Raw genomic sequence first — 24,411 nt, 5'->3', positions numbered from 1 at the left:
TGCAACCTGGTGGTGGTTAGTATAGATGGACTAATAGAACAAGTCCCACACACTGCTACAAGCCGAAATATTTTTTCAGAGCTAGATGCAGAAAAAAATTATATTGAATTTGCAACCTGGTAGAGGTTAGTATATCTGGACTAATAGAACAAGTCCCACACACTTTTACAAACTGAAATATTTTTTCAGAGCTAGATGCAGAAAAAAATTATATTGAATTTGCAACCTGGTGGAGGTTAGTATAGATGGACTAATAGAACAAGTCGCACACACTGCTACAAGCCGAAATATTTTTTCAGAGCTAGTTGCAGAAAAAAATTATATTGAATTTGCAACCTGGTGGAGGTTATTATAGATGGACTAATAGAACAAGTCCCACACAGTGCTACAAGCTGAAATATTTTTTCAGAGCTAGATGCAGAAAAAAATTATATTGAATTTGCAACCTGGTGGAGGTTAGTATAGATGGACTAATAGAACAAGTCCCACACACTGCTACAAGCCGAAATATTTTTTCAGAGCTAGATGCAGAAGAAAATTGTATTGAATTTGCAACCTGTTGGAGGTTAGTATAGATGGACTAATAGAACAAGTCCCACACACTGCTACAAGCCGAAATATTTTTTCAGAGCTAGATGCAGAAAAAAATTATATTGAATTTGCAACCTGGTGGAGGATAGTATACATGGACTAATAGAACAAGTCCCACACACTGCTACAAGCCAAAATATTTTTTAAGAGCTAGATGCAGAAAAAAATTGTATTGAATTTGCAACCTAGTGGAGGTTAGTATAGATGGACTAATAAAACAAGTCCCACACACTGCTACAAGCCGAAATATTTTTTCAGAGCTAGATGCAGAAAAAAATTATATTAAATTTGCAACCTGGTGGAGGTTAGTATAGATGGACTAATAGAACAAGTCCCACACAGTGCTTCAAGCCGAAATATTTTTTCAGAGCTAGATGCAGAAAAAAATTATATTGAATTTGCAACCTAGTGGAGGTTAGTATAGATGGACTAATAGAACAAGTCCCACACACTGCTACAAGCCAAAATATTTTTTCGGAGCTAGATGCAGAAAAAAATTATATTGAATTTGCAACCTGGTGGAGGTTAGTATAGATAGACTGATAGAACAAGTCACCCACACTGCTACAAGCCAAAATATATTTTCAGAGCTAGATGCAGAAAAAAATTATATTGAATTTGCAACCTGGTGGAGGTTGGTATAGATGGACTAATAGAACAAGTCCCACACATTGCTACAAGCCGAAATATTTTGTCAGAGCTAGATGCAGAAAAAAATTATATTGAATTTGCAACCTGGTGGAGGTTAGTATAGATGGACGAATAGAACATGTCCCACACACTGCTACAAGCCAAAATATTTTTTCAGAGCTAGATGCAGAAAAAAATTATATTGAATTTGCAACCTGGTGGAGGTTAGTATACATGGATTAATAGAACAAGTCCCACACACTGCTACAAGCCGAAATATTTTTTCAGAGCTAGATGGAGAAAAAAATTGTATTGAATTTGCAACCTGATGGAGGTTAGTATAGATGGACTAATAGAACAAGTCCCACACACTGATACAAGCCGAAATATTTTTTCAGAGCTAGATGCAGAAAAAAATTATATTGAATTTGCAACCTGGTGGAGGTTAGTATAGATGGACTAATAGAACAAGTCCCACACACTGCTACAAGCCGAAATATTTTTTCAGAGCTAGATGCAGAAAAAAATTATATTGAATTTGCAACCTGGTGGAGGTTAGTATAGATGGACGAATAGAACAAGTCACACACACTGCTAAAAGCCGAATTATTTTTTCAGAGCTAGATGCAGAAAAAAATTATATTGAATTTGCAACCTTGTGGAGGTTAGTATTGATGGACTAATAGAACAAGTGCCTCACACTGCTCCAAGCCGAAATATTTTTTCAGAGCTAGATGCAGAAAAAAATTATCTTGAATTTGCAACCTAGTGGAGGTTAGTATAGATGGACTAATAGAACAAGTCCCACCCACTGCTACAAACCAAAATAATTTTTCGGAGCTAGATGCAGAAAAAAATTATATTGAATTTGCAACCTGGTGGAGGTTAGTATAGATAGACTGATAGAACAAGTACCACACACTGCTACAAGCCAAAATATTTTTTCAGAGCTAGATGCAGAAAAAAATTATATTGAATTTGCAACCTGGTGGAGGTTAGTATAGATGGACTAATAGAACAAGTCCCACACATTGCTACAAGCCGAAATATTTTGTCAGAGCTAAATGCAGAAAAAAATGATATTGAATTTGCAACCTGGTGGAGGTTAGTATAGATGGACTAATAGAACATGTCCCACACACTGCTACAAGCCAAAATGTTTTTTCGGAGCTAGATGCAGAAAAAAATTGTATTGAATTTGCAACCTGGTGGAGGTTAGTATACATGTATTAATAGAACAAGTCCCACTCACTGCTACAAGCCGAAAAAAATTTTCAGAGCTAGATGCATAAAAAAATTGTATTGAATTTGCAACCTGGTGGAGGTTAGTATACATGGACTAATAGAACATGTCCCACACACTGCTCCAAGCCGAAATATTTTTTCAGAGCTAGATGCAGAAAAAAATTATCTTGAATTTGCAAACTGGTGGAGGTTAGTATAGATGGACTAATAGAACAAGTCCCACACACTGCTACAAGCCAAAATATTTTTTCAGAGCTAGATGCAGAAAAAAATTAAATTGCATTTGCAACCTTGTGGTGGTTAGTATAGAAGGACTAAAAGAACTAGTCCCACACATTGCTACAAGCCTAAATATTTTTTCAGAGCTAGATGCAGAAAAAAATTGTATTGAATTTGCAACCTGGTGGAGGTTAGTATACATGGACTAATAGAACAAATCCCACACACTGGTACAAGCCGAAATATTTTTTCAGAGCTAGATGCAGAAAAAAATTGTATTGAATTTGCAACCTGGTGGAGGTTAGTATAGATGGACTAATAGAACAAGTCCCACACACTGCTACAAGCCGAAATATTTTTTCATAGCTAGATGCAGAAAAAAATTATATTGAATTTGCAACCTGGTGGAGGTTAGTATAGCTGGACTAATAGAACTAGTCCCACACACTGTTACAAGCTGAAATATTTTTTCAGAGCTAGATGCAGAAAAAAATTATATTGAATTTGCAACCTGGTGGAGGTTAGTATAGATGGACTAATAGAACAAGTCCCACACACTGCTACAAGCCGAAATATTTTTTCAGAGCTTGATGGAGAAAAAAATTATATTGAATTTGCAACCTGGTGGAGGTTAGTATACATGGACTAATAGAACAAATCCCACACACTGCTACAAGCCGAAATATTTTTTCAGAGCTAGATGCAGAAAAAAATTGCATTGAATTTGCAACCTGGTGGAGGTTCGTATACATGGACTAATAGAACAAATCCCACACACTGCTACAAGCCGAAGTATTTTTTCAGAGCTAGATGCAGAAAAAAATTGTATTGAATTTGCAACCTGGTGGAGGTTAGTATAGATGGACTAATAGAACAAGTCCCACACACTGCTACAAGCCGAAATATTTTTTCAGAGCTAGATGCAGAAAAAAATTATATTGAATTTGCAACCTGGTGGAGGTTAGTATAGCTGGACTAATAGAACTAGTCCCACACACTGTTACAAGCTGAAATATTTTTTCAGAGCTAGATGCAGAAAAAAATTATATTGAATTTGCAACCTGGTGGAGGTTAGTATAGATGGACTAATAGAACAAGTCCCACACACTGCTACAAGCCGAAATATTTTTTCAGAGCTTGATGGAGAAAAAAATTATATTGAATTTGCAACCTGGTGGAGGTTAGTATACATGGACTAATAGAACAAATCCCACGCACTGCTACAAGCCGAAATATTTTTTCAGAGCTAGATGCAGAAAAAAATTGCATTGAATTTGCAACCTGGTGGAGGTTAGTATAGATGGACTAATAGAACAAGTCCCAAACACTGCTACAAGCCGAAATATTTTTTCAGAGCTAGATGCAGAAAAAAATTGCATTGAATTTGCAACCTGGTGGAGGTTAGTATAGATGGACTAATAGAACAAGTCCCGCACACTGCTACAAGCCAAAATATTTTTTCACAGCTAGATGAAGAAAAACATTATATTGAATTTGCAACCTGGTAGAGGTTAGTATAGATGGACTAATAGAACAAGTCCCACACACTGCTACAAGCCGAAATATTTTTTCAGAGCTAGATGCAGAAAAAAATTATATTGAATTTGCAACCTGGTGAAGGTTAGTATAGATGGACTAAGAGAACAAGTCCCACACACTGCTAAAAGCCGAAATATTTTTTCATAGCTAGATGCTTAAAAAAATTATATTGAATTTGCAACCTGGTGGAGGTTAGTATAGATGGACTAATAGAACAAGTCCCACACACTGCTACATGCTAAAATATTTTTTTCAGAGCTAGATGCAGAAAAAAATTATATTGAATTTGCAACCTGGTGGAGGTTAGTATACATGGACTAATAAAACAAATCCCACACACTGCTACAAGCCGAAATATTTTTTCAGAGCTAGATGCAGAAAAAAATTGTATTGAATTTGCAACCTGGTGGAGGTTAGCATAGATGGACTAATAGAACAAGTCCCAAACACTGCTACAAGCCGAAATACTTTTTCAGAGCTAGATGCAGAAAAAAATTATATTGAATTTGCAACCTGGTGGAGGTTAGTATAGCTGGACTAATAGAACTAGTCCCACACACTGTTACAAGCTGAAATATTTTTTCAGAGCTAGATGCAGAAATAAATTAAATGGAATTTGCAACCTGGTGGAGGTTAGTATAGATGGACTAATAGAACAAGTCGCACACACTGCTACAAGCTGAAATATTTTTTCAGAGCTAGATGTATAAAAAAATTATATTGAATTTGCAACCTGGTGGAGGTTAGTATAGATGGACGAAGAGAACATGTCCCACACACTGCTACAAGCCAAAATATTTTTTCAGAGCTAGATGCAGAAAAAAATTATATTGAATTTGCAACCTGGTGGAGTTTAGTATAGATGGTCTAATAGATCAAGTCCCACACACTGCTGCAAGCCGAAATATTTTTTCAGAGCTAGATGCAGAAAAAATTATATTGAATTTGCAACCTGGTGGAGGCTATTATACATGGACTAATAGAACAAATCCCACACACTGCTACAAGCCGAAATATTTTTTCAGAGCTAGATGCAGAAAAAAATTATATTGAATTTGCAACCTGGTGGAGGTTAGTATAGATGGACTAATAGAACAAGTCCCGCACACTGCTACAAGCCAAAATATTTTTTCACAGCTAGATGAAGAAAAACATTATATTGAATTTGCAACCTGGTAGAGGTTAGTATAGATGGACTAATAGAACAAGTCCCACACACTGCTACAAGCCGAATTATTTTTTCAGAGCTAGATGTATAAAAAAATTATATTGAATTTGCAACCTGGTGGAGGTTAGTATAGATGGACGAAGAGAACATGTCCCACACACTGCTACAAGCCAAAATATTTTTTCAGAGCTACATTCAGAAAAAAATTGTATTGAATTTGCAACCTGGTGGAGGTTAGTATAGATGGGCTACTAGAACAAGTCCCACACACTGCTACAAGCCAAAATATTTTTTCAGAGCTAGATGCAGAAAAAAATTATATTGAATTTGCAACCTGGTGAAGGTTAGTATAGATGGACTAATAGAAAAAGTCCCACACACTGCTACCAGCCAAAGTATTTTTTCAGGGCTGCATGCAGAATAAAATTATATTGAGTTTGCAACCTGGTGGAGGTTAGTATAGATGGACTAATAGAACAAGTCCCACACACTGCTACAAGCCGAAATATTTTTTCAGAGCTAGATGCAGAAGAAAATTGTATTGAATTTGCAACCTGGTGGAGGTTAGCATAGATGGACTAATAGAACAAGTCCCACACACTGCTACAAGCCGAAATATTTTTTCAGAGCTAGATGCAGAAAAAAATTATATTGAATTTGCAACCTGTTGGAGATTAGTATAGATGGACTAATAGAAAAAGTCCCGCACACTGGTAAAAGCCCAAATATTTTTTCAGAGCTAGATGCAGAAAAAAATTATATTGAATTTACAACCTGGTAGAGTTTAGTATAGATGGACTAATAGAACAAGTCCCACACACTGCTACAAGCCAAATTATTTTTTCAGAGCTAGATGGAGAAAAAAATTATATTGAGTTTGCAACCTGGTGGATGTTAGTATAGATGGACTAATAGAACAAGTCCCACACACTACTACAAGCCGAAATATTTTTTCAGAGCTAGATGCAGAAAAAAATTATATTGAATTTGCAACCTGGTGGAGATTAGTATAGATGGACTAATAGAAAAAGTCCCGCACACTGCTAAAAGTCCAAATATTTTTTCAGAGCTAGATGCAGAAAAAAATTATATTGAATTTACAACCTGGTAGAGTTTAGTATAGATGGACTAATAGAACAAGTCCCACACACTGCTACAAGCCAAATTATTTTTTCAGAGCTAGATGGAGAAAAAAATTATATTGAGTTTGCAACCTGGTGGATGTTAGCATAGATGGACTAATAGAACAAGTCCCACACACTGCTACAAGCCGAAATATTTTTTCAGAGCTAGATGCAGAAAAAAATTATATTGAATTTGCAACCTGGTGAAGGTTAGTATAGATGGACTAAGAGAACAAGTCCCACACACTGCTAAAAGCCGAAATATTTTTTCATAGCTAGATGCTTAAAAAAATTATATTGAATTTGCAACCTGGTGGAGGTTAGTATAGATGGACTAATAGAACAAGTCCCACACACTGCTACATGCTAAAATATTTTTTTCAGAGCTAGATGCAGAAAAAAATTATATTGAATTTGCAACCTGGTGGAGGTTAGTATACATGGACTAATAAAACAAATCCCACACACTGCTACAAGCCGAAATATTTTTTCAGAGCTAGATGCAGAAAAAAATTGTATTGAATTTGCAACCTGGTGGAGGTTAGCATAGATGGACTAATAGAACAAGTCCCAAACACTGCTACAAGCCGAAATACTTTTTCAGAGCTAGATGCAGAAAAAAATTATATTGAATTTGCAACCTGGTGGAGGTTAGTATAGCTGGACTAATAGAACTAGTCCCACACACTGTTACAAGCTGAAATATTTTTTCAGAGCTAGATGCAGAAATAAATTAAATGGAATTTGCAACCTGGTGGAGGTTAGTATAGATGGACTAATAGAACAAGTCGCACACACTGCTACAAGCTGAAATATTTTTTCAGAGCTAGATGCAGAAAATAATTATATTGAATTTGCAACCTGGTGGAGGTTAGTATAGCTGGACTAATAGAACTAGTCCCACACACTGTTACAAGCTGAAATATTTTTTCAGAGCTAGATGCAGAAAAAAATTATATTGAATTTGCAACCTGGTGGAGGTTAGTATAGATGGACTAATAGAACAAGTCCCACACACTGCTACAAGCCGAAATATTTTTTCAGAGCTTGATGGAGAAAAAAATTATATTGAATTTGCAACCTGGTGGAGGTTCGTATACATGGACTAATAGAACAAATCCCACACACTGCTACAAGCCGAAATATTTTTTCAGAGCTAGATGCAGAAAAAAATTGCAATGAATTTGCAACCTGGTGGAGGTTAGTATAGATGGACTAATAGAACAAGTCGCACACACTGCTACAATCCGAAATATTTTTTCAGAGCTAGATGCAGAAAAAAATTATATTGAATTTGCAACCTGGTGGAGGTTAGTATACATGGACTAATAGAACAAGTCTCACACACTGCTACAAGCCTAAATATTTTTTCAGAGCTAGATGCAGAAAAAAATTGTATTGAATTTGCAACCTGGTGGAGGTTAGTATAGATGGACTAATAGAACAAGTCCCACACACTGCTACAAGCCGAAATATTTTTTCAGAGCTAGATGCAGAAAAAAATTATATTGAATTTGCAACCTGGTGGAGTTTAGTATAGATGGTCTAATAGATCATGTCCCACACACTGCTGCAAGCCGAAATATTTTTTCAGAGCTAGATGCAGAAAAAATTATATTGAATTTGCAACCTGATGGAGGCTATTATACATGGACTAATAGAACAAATCCCACACACTGCTACAAGCCGAAATATTTTTTCAGAGCTAGATGCAGAAAAAAATTATATTGAATTTGCAACCTGGTGGAGGTTAGTATAGATGGACTAATAGAACAAGTCCCACACACTGCTACAACCAAAATATTTTTTCGGAGCTAGATGCAGAAAAAAATTATATTGAATTTGCAACCTGGTGGAGGTTAGTATAGATAGACTGATAGAACAAGTCCCACACACTGCTACAAGCCAAAATATATTTTCAGAGCTAGATGCAGAAAAAAATTATATTGAATTTGCAACCTGGTGGAGGTTGGTATAGATGGACTAATAGAACAAGTCCCACACATTGCTACAAGCCGAAATATTTTGTCAGAGCTAGATGCAGAAAAAAATTATATTGAATTTGCAACCTGGTGGAGGTTAGTATAGATGGACGAATAGAACAAGTCGCACACACTGCTACATGCCGAAAAAATTTTTCATAGCTAGATGCAGAAAAAAATTATATTGAATTTGCAACGTGGTGGAGGTTAGTATAGATGGACTAATAGAACAAATCCCACAAACGGCTATGAGCCAAAATATTTTTTCAGAGCTAGATGCAGAAAAAAATTGTATTGAATTTGCAACCTGGAGGAGGTTAGTATTGATGGACTAATAGAACAAGTCCCACACACTGCTACAAGCCGAAATATTTTTTCAGAGCTATATACAGAAAAAAATTATATTGAATTTGCAACCTGGTAGAGGTTAGTATAGCTGGAGTAATAGAACATGGCCCACACACTGTTACAAGCCGAAATATTTTTTCAGAGCTAGATGCAGAAAAAAATTATATTGAATTTGCAACCTGGTGGAGGTTAGTATAGATGGACTAATAGAACAAGTCGAACACACTGCTACAAGCCGAAATATTTTTTCAGAGCTAGATGCAGAAAAAAATTATATTGAATTTGCAACCTGGTGGAGGTTAGTATAGATGGACTAATAGAACAAGTCGAACACACTGCTACAAGCCGAAATATTTTTTCAGAGCTAGTTGCAGAAAAAATTATATTGAATTTGCAACCTGGTGGAAGTTAGTATAGATGGACTAATAGAACAAGTCCCACACACTGCTGCAAGCCGAAATATTTTTTCAGAGCTAGATGCAGAAGAAAATTGTATTAAATTTGCACCCTGTTGGAGGTTAGTATAGATGGACTAACAGAACAAGTCCCACACACTGCTACAATCCGAAAAAAAATTTCAGAGCTAGATGCAGAAAAAAATTATATTGAATTTGCAACCTGGTGGAGGTTATTATACATGGACTAATAGAACAAGTCCCACACACTGCTACAAGCCGAAATATTTTTTAAGAGCTAGATGCAGAAAAAAATTGTATTGAATTTGCAACCTAGTGGAGGTTATTATAGATGGACTAATAGAACAAGTCCCACACACTGCTACAAGCCGAAATATTTTTTCAGAGCTAGATGCAGAAAAAAATTATATTGAATTTGCAACCTAGTGGAGGTTAGTATAGATGGACTAATAGAACAAATCCCACACACTGCTATGAGCCAAAATATTTTTTCAGAGCTAGATGCAGAAAAAAATTGTACTGAATTTGCAACCTGTTGGAGGTTAGTATAGATGGACTAATAGAACAAGTCCCACACACTGCTACAAGCCGAAATATTTTTTCAGAGCTAGATGCAGAAAAAAATTATATTGAATTTGCAACCTGGTAGAGGTTAGTATATCTGGACTAATAGAACAAGTCCCACACACTTTTACAAACTGAAATATTTTTTCAGAGCTAGATGCAGAAAAAAATTATATTGAATTTGCAACCTGGTGGAGGTTAGTATAGATGGACTAATAGAACAAGTCGCACACACTGCTACAAGCCGAAATATTTTTTCAGAGCTAGTTGCAGAAAAAAATTATATTGAATTTGCAACCTGGTGGAGGTTATTATAGATGGACTAATAGAACAAGTCCCACACAGTGCTACAAGCTGAAATATTTTTTCAGAGCTAGATGCAGAAAAAAATTATATTGAATTTGCAACCTGGTGGAGGTTAGTATAGATGGACTAATAGAACAAGTCCCACACACTGCTACAAGCCGAAATATTTTTTCAGAGCTAGATGCAGAAGAAAATTGTATTGAATTTGAAACCTGTTGGAGGTTAGTATAGATGGACTAATAGAACAAGTCCCACACACTGCTACAAGCCGAAATATTTTTTCAGAGCTAGATGCAGAAAAAAATTATATTGAATTTGCAACCTGGTGGAGGATAGTATACATGGACTAATAGAACAAGTCCCACACACTGCTACAAGCCAAAATATTTTTTAAGAGCTAGATGCAGAAAAAAATTGTATTGAATTTGCAACCTAGTGGAGGTTAGTATAGATGGACTAATAAAACAAGTCCCACACACTGCTACAAGCCGAAATATTTTTTCAGAGCTAGATGCAGAAAAAAATTATATTAAATTTGCAACCTGGTGGAGGTTAGTATAGATGGACTAATAGAACAAGTCCCACACAGTGCTTCAAGCCGAAATATTTTTTCAGAGCTAGATGCAGAAAAAAATTATATTGAATTTGCAACCTAGTGGAGGTTAGTATAGATGGACTAATAGAACAAGTCCCACACACTGCTACAAGCCAAAATATTTTTTCGGAGCTAGATGCAGAAAAAAATTATATTGAATTTGCAACCTGGTGGAGGTTAGTATAGATAGACTGATAGAACAAGTCACCCACACTGCTACAAGCCAAAATATATTTTCAGAGCTAGATGCAGAAAAAAATTATATTGAATTTGCAACCTGGTGGAGGTTGGTATAGATGGACTAATAGAACAAGTCCCACACATTGCTACAAGCCGAAATATTTTGTCAGAGCTAGATGCAGAAAAAAATTATATTGAATTTGCAACCTGGTGGAGGTTAGTATAGATGGACGAATAGAACATGTCCCACACACTGCTACAAGCCAAAATATTTTTTCAGAGCTAGATGCAGAAAAAAATTGTATTGAATTTGCAACCTGGTGGAGGTTAGTATACATGGATTAATAGAACAAGTCCCACACACTGCTACAAGCCGAAATATTTTTTCAGAGCTAGATGGAGAAAAAAATTGTATTGAATTTGCAACCTGATGGAGGTTAGTATAGATGGACTAATAGAACAAGTCCCACACACTGATACAAGCCGAAATATTTTTTCAGAGCTAGATGCAGAAAAAAATTATATTGAATTTGCAACCTGGTGGAGGTTAGTATAGATGGACTAATAGAACAAGTCCCACACACTGCTACAAGCCGAAATATTTTTTCAGAGCTAGATGCAGAAAAAAATTATATTGAATTTGCAACCTGGTGGAGGTTAGTATAGATGGACTAATAGAACAAGTCCCACACACTGTTTCAAGCCAAAATATTTTTTCAGAGCTAGATGCAGAAAAAAATTATATTGAATTTGCAACCTGGTGGAGGTTAGTATAGATGGACGAATAGAACAAGTCACACACACTGCTAAAAGCCGAATTATTTTTTCAGAGCTAGATGCAGAAAAAAATTATATTGAATTTGCAACCTTGTGGAGGTTAGTATTGATGGACTAATAGAACAAGTCCCACACACTGCTCCAAGCCGAAATATTTTTTCAGAGCTAGATGCAGAAAAAAATTATCTTGAATTTGCAACCTAGTGGAGGTTAGTATAGATGGACTAATAGAACAAGTCCCACCCACTGCTACAAACCAAAATAATTTTTCGGAGCTAGATGCAGAAAAAAATTATATTGAATTTGCAACCTGGTGGAGGTTAGTATAGATAGACTGATAGAACAAGTACCACACACTGCTACAAGCCAAAATATTTTTTCAGAGCTAGATGCAGAAAAAAATTATATTGAATTTGCAACCTGGTGGAGGTTAGTATAGATGGACTAATAGAACAAGTCCCACACATTGCTACAAGCCGAAATATTTTGTCAGAGCTAAATGCAGAAAAAAATGATATTGAATTTGCAACCTGGTGGAGGTTAGTATAGATGGACTAATAGAACATGTCCCACACACTGCTACAAGCCAAAATGTTTTTTCGGAGCTAGGTGCAGAAAAAAATTGTATTGAATTTGCAACCTGGTGGAGGTTAGTATACATGTATTAATAGAACAAGTCCCACTCACTTCTACAAGCCGAAAAAATTTTTCAGAGCTAGATGCATAAAAAAATTGTATTGAATTTGCAACCTGGTGGAGGTTAGTATACATGGACTAATAGAACATGTCCCACACACTGCTCCAAGCCGAAATATTTTTTCAGAGCTAGATGCAGAAAAAAATTATCTTGAATTTGCAAACTGGTGGAGGTTAGTATAGATGGACTAATAGAACAAGTCCCACACACTGCTACAAGCCAAAATATTTTTTCAGAGCTAGATGCAGAAAAAAATTAAATTGCATTTGCAACCTGGTGGTGGTTAGTATAGATGGACTAATAGAACAAGTCCCACACACTGCTACAAGCCGAAATATTTTTTCAGAGCTAGATGCAGAAAAAAATTATATTGAATTTGCAACCTGGTAGAGGTTAGTATATCTGGACTAATAGAACAAGTCCCACACACTTTTACAAACTGAAATATTTTTTCAGAGCTAGATGCAGAAAAAAATTATATTGAATTTGCAACCTGGTGAAGGTTAGTATAGATGGACTAATAGAACAAGTCGCACACACTGCTACAAGCCGAAATATTTTTTCAGAGCTAGTTGCAGAAAAAAATTATATTGAATTTGCAACCTGGTGGAGGTTATTATAGATGGACTAATAGAACAAGTCCCACACAGTGCTACAAGCTGAAATATTTTTTCAGAGCTAGATGCAGAAAAAAATTATATTGAATTTGCAACCTGGTGGAGGATAGTATACATGGACTAATAGAACAAGTCCCACACACTGCTACAAGCCAAAATATTTTTTAAGAGCTAGATGCAGAAAAAAATTGTATTGAATTTGCAACCTAGTGGAGGTTAGTATAGATGGACTAATAAAACAAGTCCCACACACTGCTACAAGCCGAAATATTTTTTCAGAGCTAGATGCAGAAAAAAATTATATTAAATTTGCAACCTGGTGGAGGTTAGTATAGATGGACTAATAGAACAAGTCCCACACAGTGCTTCAAGCCGAAATATTTTTTCAGAGCTAGATGCAGAAAAAAATTATATTGAATTTGCAACCTAGTGGAGGTTAGTATAGATGGACTAATAGAACAAGTCCCACACACTGCTACAAGCCAAAATATTTTTTCGGAGCTAGATGCAGAAAAAAATTATATTGAATTTGCAACCTGGTGGAGGTTAGTATAGATAGACTGATAGAACAAGTCACCCACACTGCTACAAGCCAAAATATATTTTCAGAGCTAGATGCAGAAAAAAATTATATTGAATTTGCAACCTGGTGGAGGTTGGTATAGATGGACTAATAGAACAAGTCCCACACATTGCTACAAGCCGAAATATTTTGTCAGAGCTAGATGCAGAAAAAAATTATATTGAATTTGCAACCTGGTGGAGGTTAGTATAGATGGACGAATAGAACATGTCCCACACACTGCTACAAGCCAAAATATTTTTTCAGAGCTAGATGCAGAAAAAAATTGTATTGAATTTGCAACCTGGTGGAGGTTAGTATACATGGATTAATAGAACAAGTCCCACACACTGCTACAAGCCGAAATATTTTTTCAGAGCTAGATGGAGAAAAAAATTGTATTGAATTTGCAACCTGATGGAGGTTAGTATAGATGGACTAATAGAACAAGTCCCACACACTGATACAAGCCGAAATATTTTTTCAGAGCTAGATGCAGAAAAAAATTATATTGAATTTGCAACCTGGTGGAGGTTAGTATAGATGGACTAATAGAACAAGTCCCACACACTGCTACAAGCCGAAATATTTTTTCAGAGCTAGATGCAGAAAAAAATTATATTGAATTTGCAACCTGGTGGAGGTTAGTATAGATGGACTAATAGAACAAGTCCCACACACTGTTTCAAGCCAAAATATTTTTTCAGAGCTAGATGCAGAAAAAAATTATATTGAATTTGCAACCTAGTGGAGGTTAGTATAGATGGACGAATAGAACAAGTCACACACACTGCTAAAAGCCGAATTATTTTTTCAGAGCTAGATGCAGAAAAAAATTATATTGAATTTGCAACCTTGTGGAGGTTAGTATTGATGGACTAATAGAACAAGTCCCACACACTGCTCCAAGCCGAAATATTTTTTCAGAGCTAGATGCAGAAAAAAATTATCTTGAATTTGCAACCTAGTGGAGGTTAGTATAGATGGACTAATAGAACAAGTCCCACCCACTGCTACAAACCAAAATAATTTTTCGGAGCTAGATGCAGAAAAAAATTATATTGAATTTGCAACCTGGTGGAGGTTAGTATAGATAGACTGATAGAACAAGTACCACACACTGCTACAAGCCAAAATATTTTTTCAGAGCTAGATGCAGAAAAAAATTATATAGAATTTGCAACCTGGTGGAGGTTAGTATAGATGGACTAATAGAACAAGTCCCACACATTGCTACAAGCCGAAATATTTTGTCAGAGCTAAATGCAGAAAAAAATGATATTGAATTTGCAACCTGGTGGAGGTTAGTATAGATGGACTAATAGAACATGTCCCACACACTGCTACAAGCCAAAATGTTTTTTCGGAGCTAGATGCAGAAAAAAATTGTATTGAATTTGCAACCTGGTGGAGGTTAGTATACATGTATTAATAGAACAAGTCCCACTCACTGCTACAAGCCGAAAAAATTTTTCAGAGCTAGATGCATAAAAAAATTGTATTGAATTTGCAACCTGGTGGAGGTTAGTATACATGGACTAATAGAACATGTCCCACACACTGCTCCAAGCCGAAATATTTTTTCAGAGCTAGATGCAGAAAAAAATTATCTTGAATTTGCAAACTGGTGGAGGTTAGTATAGATGGACTAATAGAACAAGTCCCACACACTGCTACAAGCCAAAATATTTTTTTAGAGCTAGATGCAGAAAAAAATTAAATTGCATTTGCAACCTGGTGGTGGTTAGTATAGAAGGACTAAAAGAACTAGTCCCACACATTGCTACAAGCCTAAATATTTTTTCAGAGCTAGATGCAGAAAAAAATTGTATTGAATTTGCAACCTGGTGGAGGTTAGTATACATGGACTAATAGAACAAATCCCACACACTGGTACAAGCCGAAATATTTTTTCAGAGCTAGATGCAGAAAAAAATTGTATTGAATTTGCAACCTGGTGGAGGTTAGTATAGATGGACTAATAGAACAAGTCCCACACACTGCTACAAGCCGAAATATTTTTTCATAGCTAGATGCAGAAAAAAATTATATTGAATTTGCAACCTGGTGGAGGTTAGTATACATGGACTAATAGAACTAGTCCCACACACTGTTACAAGCTGAAATATTTTTTCAGAGCTAGATGCAGAAAAAAATTATATTGAATTTGCAACCTGGTTGAGGTTAGTATAGATGGACTAATAGAACAAGTCCCACACACTGCTACAAGCCGAAATATTTTTTCAGAGCTTGATGGAGAAAAAAATTATATTGAATTTGCAACCTGGTGGAGGTTAGTATACATGGACTAATAGAACAAATCCCACACACTGCTACAAGCCGAAATATTTTTTCAGAGCTAGATGCAGAAAAAAATTGCATTGAATTTGCAACCTGGTGGAGGTTCGTATACATGGACTAATAGAACAAATCCCACACACTGCTACAAGCCGAAGTATTTTTTCAGAGCTAGATGCAGAAAAAAATTGTATTGAATTTGCAACCTGGTGGAGGTTAGTATAGATGGACTAATAGAACAAGTCCCACACACTGCTACAAGCCGAAATATTTTTTCAGAGCTAGATGCAGAAAAAAATTATATTGAATTTGCAACCTGGTGGAGGTTAGTATAGCTGGACTAATAGAACTAGTCCCACACACTGTTACAAGCTGAAATATTTTTTCAGAGCTAGATGCAGAAAAAAATTATATTGAATTTGCAACCTGGTGGAGGTTAGTATAGATGGACTAATAGAACAAGTCCCACACATTGCTACAAGCCGAAATATTTTGTCAGAGCTAAATGCAGAAAAAAATGATATTGAATTTGCAACCTGGTGGAGGTTAGTATAGATGGACTAATAGAACATGTCCCACACACTGCTACAAGCCAAAATGTTTTTTCGGAGCTAGGTGCAGAAAAAAATTGTATTGAATTTGCAACCTGGTGGAGGTTAGTATACATGTATTAATAGAACAAGTCCCACTCACTTCTACAAGCCGAAAAAATTTTTCAGAGCTAGATGCATAAAAAAATTGTATTGAATTTGCAACCTGGTGGAGGTTAGTATACATGGACTAATAGAACATGTCCCACACACTGCTCCAAGCCGAAATATTTTTTCAGAGCTAGATGCAGAAAAAAATTATCTTGAATTTGCAAACTGGTGGAGGTTAGTATAGATGGACTAATAGAACAAGTCCCACACACTGCTACAAGCCAAAATATTTTTTCAGAGCTAGATGCAGAAAAAAATTAAATTGCATTTGCAACCTGGTGGTGGTTAGTATAGATGGACTAATAGAACAAGTCCCACACACTGCTACAAGCCGAAATATTTTTTCAGAGCTAGATGCAGAAAAAAATTATATTGAATTTGCAACCTGGTAGAGGTTAGTATATCTGGACTAATAGAACAAGTCCCACACACTTTTACAAACTGAAATATTTTTTCAGAGCTAGATGCAGAAAAAAATTATATTGAATTTGCAACCTGGTGGAGGTTAGTATAGATGGACTAATAGAACAAGTCGCACACACTGCTACAAGCCGAAATATTTTTTCAGAGCTAGTTGCAGAAAAAAATTATATTGAATTTGCAACCTGGTGGAGGTTATTATAGATGGACTAATAGAACAAGTCCCACACAGTGCTACAAGCTGAAATATTTTTTCAGAGCTAGATGCAGAAAAAAATTATATTGAATTTGCAACCTGGTGGAGGTTAGTATAGATGGACTAATAGAACAAGTCCCACACACTGCTACAAGCCGAAATATTTTTTCAGAGCTAGATGCAGAAGAAAATTGTATTGAATTTGCAACCTGTTGGAGGTTAGTATAGATGGACTAATAGAACAAGTCCCACACACTGCTACAAGCCGAAATATTTTTTCAGAGCTAGATGCAGAAAAAAATTATATTGAATTTGCAACCTGGTGGAGGATAGTATACATGGACTAATAGAACAAGTCCTACACACTGCTACAAGCCAAAATATTTTTTAAGAGCTAGATGCAGAAAAAAATTGTATTGAATTTGCAACCTAGTGGAGGTTAGTATAGATGGACTAATAAAACAAGTCCCACACACTGCTACAAGCCGAAATATTTTTTCAGAGCTAGATGCAGAAAAAAATTATATTAAATTTGCAACCTGGTGGAGGTTAGTATAGATGGACTAATAGAACAAGTCCCACACAGTGCTTCAAGCCGAAATATTTTTTCAGAGCTAGATGCAGAAAAAAATTATATTGAATTTGCAACCTAGTGGAGGTTAGTATAGATGGACTAATAGAACAAGTCCCACACACTGCTACAAGCCAAAATATTTTTTCGGAGCTAGATGCAGAAAAAAATTATAATGAATTTGCAACCTGGTGGAGGTTAGTATAGATAGACTGATAGAACAAGTCACCCACACTGCTACAAGCCAAAATATATTTTCAGAGCTAGATGCAGAAAAAAATTATATTGAATTTGCAACCTGGTGGAGGTTGGTATAGATGGACTAATAGAACAAGTCCCACACATTGCTACAAGCCGAAATATTTTGTCAGAGCTAGATGCAGAAAAAAATTATATTGAATTTGCAACCTGGTGGAGGTTAGTATACATGGATTAATAGAACAAGTCCCACACACTGCTACAAGCCGAAATATTTTTTCAGAGCTAGATGGAGAAAAAAATTGTATTGAATTTGCAACCTGATGGAGGTTAGTATAGATGGACTAATAGAACAAGTCCCACACACTGATACAAGCCAAAATATTTTTTCAGAGCTAGATGCAGAAAAAAATTATATTGAATTTGCAACCTGGTGGAGGTTAGTATAGATGGACTAATAGAACAAGTCCCACACACTGCTACAAGCCGAAATATTTTTTCAGAGCTAGATGCAGAAAAAAATTATATTGAATTTGCAACCTGGTGGAGGTTAGTATAGATGGACTAATAGAACAAGTCCCACACACTGTTTCAAGCCAAAATATTTTTTCAGAGCTAGATGCAGAAAAAAATTATATTGAATTTGCAACCTGGTGGAGGTTAGTATAGATGGACGAATAGAACAAGTCACACACACTGCTAAAAGCTGAATTATTTTTTCAGAGCTAGATGCAGAAAAAAATTATATTGAATTTGCAACCTTGTGGAGGTTAGTATTGATGGACTAATAGAACAAGTCCCACACACTGCTCCAAGCCGAAATATTTTTTCAGAGCTAGATGCAGAAAAAAATTATCTTGAATTTGCAACCTAGTGGAGGTTAGTATAGATGGACTAATAGAACAAGTCCCACCCACTGCTACAAACCAAAATAATTTTTCGGAGCTAGATGCAGAAAAAAATTATATTGAATTTGCAACCTGGTGGAGGTTAGTATAGATAGACTGATAGAACAAGTACCACACACTGCTACAAGCCAAAATATTTTTTCAGAGCTAGATGCAGAAAAAAATTATATTGAATTTGCAACCTGGTGGAGGTTAGTATAGATGGACTAATAGAACAAGTCCCACACATTGCTACAAGCCGAAATATTTTGTCAGAGCTAAATGCAGAAAAAAATGATATTGAATTTGCAACCTGGTGGAGGTTAGTATAGATGGACTAATAGAACATGTCCCACACACTGCTACAAGCCAAAATGTTTTTTCGGAGCTAGATGCAGAAAAAAATTGTATTGAATTTGCAACCTGGTGGAGGTTAGTATACATGTATTAATAGAACAAGTCCCACTCACTGCTACAAGCCGAAAAAAATTTTCAGAGCTAGATGCATAAAAAAATTGTATTGAATTTGCAACCTGGTGGAGGTTAGTATACATGGACTAATAGAACATGTCCCACACACTGCTTCAAGCCGAAATATTTTTTCAGAGCTAGATGCAGAAAAAAATTATCTTGAATTTGCAAACTGGTGGAGGTTAGTATAGATGGACTAATAGTACAAGTCCCACACACTGCTACAAGCCAAAATATTTTTTCAGAGCTAGATGCAGAAAAAAATTAAATTGCATTTGCAACCTGGTGGTGGTTAGTATAGAAGGACTAAAAGAACTAGTCCCACACATTGCTACAAGCCTAAATATTTTTTCAGAGCTAGATGCAGAAAAAAATTATATTGAATTTGCAACCTGGTGGAGGTTAGTATAGCTGGACTAATAGAACTAGTCCCACACACTGTTACAAGCTGAAATATTTTTTCAGAGCTAGATGCAGAAAAAAATTATATTGAATTTGCAACCTGGTGGAGGTTAGTATAGATGGACTAATAGAACAAGTCCCACACACTGCTACAAGCCGAAATATTTTTTCAGAGCTTGATGGAGAAAAAAATTATATTGAATTTGCAACCTGGTGGAGGTTAGTATACATGGACTAATAGAACAAATCCCACGCACTGCTACAAGCCGAAATATTTTTTCAGAGCTAGATGCAGAAAAAAATTGCATTGAATTTGCAACCTGGTGGAGGTTAGTATAGATGGACTAATAGAACAAGTCCCAAACACTGCTACAAGCCGAAATATTTTTTCAGAGCTAGATGCAGAAAAAAATTGCATTGAATTTGCAACCTGGTGGAGGTTAGTATAGATGGACTAATAGAACAAGTCCCGCACACTGCTACAAGCCAAAATATTTTTTCACAGCTAGATGAAGAAAAACATTATATTGAATTTGCAACCTGGTAGAGGTTAGTATAGATGGACTAATAGAACAAGTCCCACACACTGCTACAAGCCAAATTATTTTTTCAGAGCTAGATGCATAAAAAAATTATATTGAATTTGCAACCTGGTGGAGGTTAGTATAGATGGACGAAGAGAACATGTCCCACACACTGCTACAAGCCAAAATATTTTTTCAGAGCTACATTCAGAAAAAAATTGTATTGAATTTGCAACCTGGTGGAGGTAGTATAGATGGGCTACTAGAACAAGTCCCACACACTGCTACAAGCCAAAATATTTTTTCAGAGCTAGATGCAGAAAAAAATGATATTGAATTTGCAACCTGGTGAAGGTTAGTATAGATGGACTAATAGAAAAAGTCCCACACACTGCTACCAGCCAAAGTATTTTTTCAGGGCTACATGCAGAATAAAATTATATTGAGTTTGCAACCTGGTGGAGGTTAGTATAGATGGACTAATAGAACAAGTCCCACACACTGCTACAAGCCGAAATATTTTTTCAGAGCTAGATGCAGAAGAAAATTGTATTGAATTTGCAACCTGGTGGAGGTTAGCATAGATGGACTAATAGAACAAGTCCCACACACTGCTACAAGCCAAAATATTTTTTCAGAGCTAGATGCAGAAAAAAATTATATTGAATTTGCAACCTGGTGGAGATTAGTATAGATGGACTAATAGAAAAAGTCCCGCACACTGCTAAAAGCCCAAATATTTTTTCAGAGCTAGATGCAGAAAAAAATTATATTGAATTTACAACCTGGTAGAGTTTAGTATAGATGGACTAATAGAACAAGTCCCACACACTGCTACAAGCCAAATAATTTTTTCAGAGCTAGATGGAGAAAAAAAGTATATTGAGTTTGCAACCTGGTGGATGTTAGTATAGATGGACTAATAGAACAAGTCCCACACACTGCTACAAGCCGAAATATTTTTTCAGGGCTAGATGCAGAAAAAAATTATATTGAATTTGCAACCTGGTGGAGATTAGTTTAGATGGACTAATAGAAAAAGTCCCGCACACTGCTAAAAGCCCAAATATTTTATCAGAGCTAGATGCAGAAAAAAATTATATTGAATTTACAACCTGGTAGAGTTTAGTATAGATGGACTAATAGAACAAGTCCCAAACACTGCTACAAGCCAAATTATTTTTTCAGAGCTAGATGGAGAAAAAAATTATATTGAATTTGCAACCTGGTGGATGTTAGTATAGATGGACTAATAGAACAAGTCCCACACACTGCTACAAGCCGAAATATTTTTTCAGAGCTAGATGCAGAAAAAAATTATATTGAATTTGCAACCTGGTGAAGGTTAGTATAGATGGACTAAGAGAACAAGTCCCACACACTGCTAAAAGCCGAAATATTTTTTCATAGCTAGATGCTTAAAAAAATTATATTGAATTTGCAACCTGGTGGAGGTTAGTATAGATGGACTAATAGAACAAGTCCCACTCACTTCTACATGCCAAAATATTTTTTTCAGAGCTAGATGCAGAAAAAAATTATATTGAATTTGCAACCTGATGGAGGTTAGTATACATGGACTAATAAAACAAATCCCACACACTGCTACAAGCCGAAATATTTTTTCAGAGCTAGATGCAGAAAAAAATTGTATTGAATTTGCAACCTGGTGGAGGTTAGCATAGATGGACTAATAGAACAAGTCCCAAACACTGCTACAAGCCGAAATATTTTTTCAGAGCTAGATGCAGAAAAAAATTATATTGAATTTGCAACCTGGTGGAGGTTAGTATAGCTGGACTAATAGAACTAGTCCCACACAGTGTTACAAGCTGAAATATTTTTTCAGAGCTAGATGCAGAAAAAAATTATATTGAATTTGCAACCTGGTGGAGGTTAGTATAGATGGACTAATAGAACAAGTCGCACACACTGCTACAAGCCGAAATATTTTTTCAGAGCTAGATGCAGAAAATAATTATATTGAATTTGCAACCTGGTGGAGGTTAGTATAGCTGGACTAATAGAACTAGTCCCACACACTGTTACAAGCTGAAATATTTTTTCAGAGCTAGATGCAGAAAAAAATTATATTGAATTTGCAACCTGGTGGAGGTTAGTATAGATGGACTAATAGAACAAGTCCCACACACTGCTACAAGCCGAAATATTTTTTCAGAGCTTGATGGAGAAAAAAATTATATTGAATTTGCAACCTGGTGGAGGTTAGTATACATGGACTAATAGAACAAGTCCCACACACTGCTACAAGCCGAAATATTTTTTCAGAGCTAGATGCAGAAAAAAATTATATTGAATTTGCAACCTGGTGGAGTTTAGTATAGATGGTCTAATAGATCAAGTCCCACACACTGCTGCAAGCCGAAATATTTTTTCAGAGCTAGATGCAGAAAAAATTATATTGAATTTGCAACCTGGTGGAGGCTATTATACATGGACTAATAGAACAAATCCCACACACTGCTACAAGCCGAAATATTTTTTCAGAGCTAGATGCAGAAAAAAATTATATTGAATTTGCAACCTGGTGGAGGTTAGTATAGATGGACTAATAGAACAAGTCCCGCACACTGCTACAAGCCAAAATATTTTTTCACAGCTAGATGAAGAAAAACATTATATTGAATTTGCAACCTGGTAGAGGTTAGTATAGATGGACTAATAGAACAAGTCCCACACACTGCTACAAGCCGAATTATTTTTTCAGAGCTAGATGTATAAAAAAATTATATTGAATTTGCAACCTGGTGGATGTTAGCATAGATGGACTAATAGAACAAGTCCCACACACTGCTACAAGCCGAAATATTTTTTCAGAGCTAGATGCAGAAAAAAATTATATTGAATTTGCAACCTGGTGAAGGTTAGTATAGATGGACTAAGAGAACAAGTCCCACACACTGCTAAAAGCCGAAATATTTTTTCATAGCTAGATGCTTAAAAAAATTATATTGAATTTGCAACCTGGTGGAGGTTAGTATAGATGGACTAATAGAACAAGTCCCACACACTGCTACATGCTAAAATATTTTTTTCAGAGCTAGATGCAGAAAAAAATTATATTGAATTTGCAACCTGGTGGAGGTTAGTATACATGGACTAATAAAACAAATCCCACACACTGCTACAAGCCGAAATATTTTTTCAGAGCTAGATGCAGAAAAAAATTGTATTGAATTTGCAACCTGGTGGAGGTTAGCATAGATGGACTAATAGAACAAGTCCCAAACACTGCTACAAGCCGAAATACTTTTTCAGAGCTAGATGCAGAAAAAAATTATATTGAATTTGCAACCTGGTGGAGGTTAGTATAGCTGGACTAATAGAACTAGTCCCACACACTGTTACAAGCTGAAATATTTTTTCAGAGCTAGATGCAGAAATAAATTAAATGGAATTTGCAACCTGGTGGAGGTTAGTATAGATGGACTAATAGAACAAGTCGCACACACTGCTACAAGCTGAAATATTTTTTCAGAGCTAGATGCAGAAAATAATTATATTGAATTTGCAACCTGGTGGAGGTTAGTATAGCTGGACTAATAGAACTAGTCCCACACACTGTTACAAGCTGAAATATTTTTTCAGAGCTAGATGCAGAAAAAAATTATATTGAATTTGCAACCTGGTGGAGGTTAGTATAGATGAACTAATAGAACAAGTCCCACACACTGCTACAAGCCGAAATATTTTTTCAGAGCTTGATGGAGAAAAAAATTATATTGAATTTGCAACCTGGTGGAGGTTCGTATACATGGACTAATAGAACAAATCCCACACACTGCTACAAGCCGAAATATTTTTTCAGAGCTAGATGCAGAAAAAAATTATATTGAATTTGCAACCTGGTGGAGGTTAGTATACATGGACTAATAGAACAAGTCTCACACACTGCTACAAGCCTAAATATTTTTTCAGAGCTAGATGCAGAAAAAAATTGTATTGAATTTGCAACATGGTGGAGGTTAGTATAGATGGACTAATAGAACAAGTCCCACACACTGCTACAAGCCGAAATATTTTTTCAGAGCTAGATGCAGAAAAAAATTATATTGAATTTGCAACCTGGTGGAGTTTAGTATAGATGGTCTAATAGATCATGTCCCACACACTGCTGCAAGCCGAAATATTTTTTCAGAGCTAGATGCAGAAAAAATTATAT

The sequence above is a fragment of the Phyllobates terribilis genome, unplaced genomic scaffold (assembly GCF_046119375.1).
Source record: "Phyllobates terribilis strain yellow unplaced genomic scaffold, ASM4611937v1 Scaffold_13__5_contigs__length_258822181, whole genome shotgun sequence".
In the NCBI taxonomy this organism is placed as follows: Eukaryota; Metazoa; Chordata; class Amphibia; order Anura; family Dendrobatidae; genus Phyllobates; species Phyllobates terribilis.
Note: the sequence above shows the minus strand (reverse complement) of the source record.